Source organism: Cynoglossus semilaevis, chromosome 7 (assembly GCF_000523025.1).
Source record: "Cynoglossus semilaevis isolate Cse_v1.0 chromosome 7, Cse_v1.0, whole genome shotgun sequence".
NCBI lineage: Eukaryota > Metazoa > Chordata > Actinopteri > Pleuronectiformes > Cynoglossidae > Cynoglossus > Cynoglossus semilaevis.
Window position 1 is genome coordinate 2,370,540 of NC_024313.1, and position 418 is coordinate 2,370,957.

Consider the following 418-nt stretch of genomic DNA (forward strand, 5'->3'; position numbering starts at 1 on the left):
TTGTTGTTGTTGTTGTTGTACTGCTGCCGGAACTCCCAATGGATTCACAGAAAGTTCTATTTATCTCAACACATGCATTTTCTTTTCACCCACCGGTCTCGCAGTCCCACAGTCGACAGCTGTTGTCAGCTGATCATGTCAAAACATTCTTGGTGTCCAATACGTGAGCGTACGCTAGGGTCAACTGCGTCATCATTACACAGTGAACTAGTCACTATGAACGAATCACTCTCTGTGAACTAATCTTTCGCTTCGTTCTCGCAGATTCGTTTCATTTGTCACGTGACAGAGAGCTCGGGTCTTTTTTGCTCTCATTCATCTTCACATTGTGGTGTGTTTTTATTTCTTATATTTTCGCATGGTTTAATTGTTTATGGCATTTTGTGTACTTTGTAGACTTTGTCAGCGGAAGCAAACC

At 42.1% G+C, this 418-nt stretch overlaps 1 long non-coding RNA gene across 1 annotated transcript in view; it reads right to left on the bottom strand.

Annotated features, from left to right (window-relative positions):
* The window catches only part of LOC112487244 (uncharacterized), a 1,040-nt gene extending 720 nt beyond the window's left edge, over positions 1 to 320 (bottom strand). Inside the window, exon 1 of the long non-coding RNA XR_003050167.1 lies at positions 94 to 320. This is a non-coding gene — a long non-coding RNA (uncharacterized LOC112487244). The remainder of the gene's footprint in view (positions 1 to 93) is intronic.
* Positions 321 to 418: the final 98 nt, after the last annotated feature.